The following is a 1,787-nucleotide window of genomic DNA, read 5'->3' as shown; positions in this document are numbered from 1 at the left end:
AAGGGATAAAAATGTTTTGATTCGGAGATTTCAATATCTCCTGACCCCAATGAACTCCTCTCTCTGATCTATCCCTTTCTATTTACATTCTGCAAATTTCAATTCATGCAATCACCCCATCCCTTTTTAATTTCAGCACTTTAACTTCTCGCTCTTTAATTCATGCAATTTAAGATTTCGCAATTCTCATCTAAATCTTGATTCCGCTCAACTAGAACAAACTTCTAATCCGAATTGCTCATTCAACCAATCCTTGTGGGATTCGACCTTACTCTATTGTGAGTTTTTACTTGACGATAACCGGTGCACTTGCCGGAAGGAATTTTTGCCGATTGTGCAATTTCCTAAATCGTAGCTATCAAGTTTATGGCTAGATCAGGTACAGCAGAGCTCCACACCTTAATCTATGGTGTGTAGAAACTCCACCGTTGAAAATATATAAGAACAAGGTCTAGGCATGACTGAGAGGCCAGCCCCCATGATCTAAGAACTAGACGTCCAAAGATGAAAATACAATAGCAAAAGGTCCTATTTATAGAGAACTAGTAGCTTAGGGTTTACAAAAACGAGTAAATGACGTAAAAATCCACTTCCGGGCCCACTTGGTGTGTGCTTGGGCTGAGCATTGAAGCTTTCATGTGTAGAGAATTTTCTTGGAGTTAAACACCAGCTTTTGTGCCAGATTGGGCGTTTAACTCCCACTTCTGTGCCAGTTCCGGCGTTAAACGCCGGGCAGTCTTGAGCTGATTTGGAACGCCGGTTTGGGCCATCAAATCTCGGGCAAAGTGATACGTAAAATTTAGATTTCACGTACAACCGGCAAGTATACCGGGTCGTATCAAGTAATAAAACTCACTAAGAGTGAGGTCGATCCCACGGAGATTGGTAGATTAAGCAACTTTAGTTAATTGGTAAATTTAGTCAAGCAAACATAATTTTGATTTCATGAGCATTTTGATTTTTGAACATAATTACAGGAATTTAAATGGCAATTAAGAACAAGAATATAGAAATAAAATGGAAGTAAATAACTGAAACTTAAATTGCAAGAAACTTAAATAACATCAAAGATAAATGGCAAGGAATTAAAGGGTGCAGAAATTTAAAGAACATAAGAGTAAATGGCAAGAATTGAAGGAACAAAATGTAGATGACAAGAATGATAAATTGACAGAATGTAAAAGGGAATTGGGTTGTGGGGAATTAAACACTAGAGGCAGTAGAAATAAGACTTGATGGTAGAGAAGATCATTAGGGATCAGAGATGCTAGTTTTCATGAATTGATGTTAGTCAAAATCCTTCTCAATCATGGGTATAGATCCATGGCAAATGGGTGATTGAATCCCAATCTCTTGGTGATTCAATCTCTCTCAACATAGCCAATTGCCACTCTCGTGATCTAATTGTTAATGAGAAGAGATGAAGATCAAATTTAATCCAGCCACACAATTTCCAAAATCTCAACCAAGGAGAGTTACATCTCACATACTAACCAAGGTATATTGATTGAGGGAATCATGAAAGGATGAACTCTAAACTGAATCATGTGGCTCATTCCTCAAATTCACCACATAATTCTCATAGATTAACCCCTCTCTCGATGGTGGTTGAATCTTTGAAGAACAAGAGCTTCCTCTTTGGATCAACCTCATGAATTGAGGAGGAAAAGAGGGGTTCATCAATCCATTGTAACAAGCAGAGCTCTTCCCCCTAATGAAAGTGGGGTTTAGTGAGTCATTGCTCCAATTTCAACAACAAAAGCCATTAACAAAAATTAAACTAAGTG

Source organism: Arachis duranensis, chromosome 3 (assembly GCF_000817695.3).
Source record: "Arachis duranensis cultivar V14167 chromosome 3, aradu.V14167.gnm2.J7QH, whole genome shotgun sequence".
Taxonomy (NCBI): Eukaryota; Viridiplantae; Streptophyta; class Magnoliopsida; order Fabales; family Fabaceae; genus Arachis; species Arachis duranensis.
Note: the sequence above shows the minus strand (reverse complement) of the source record.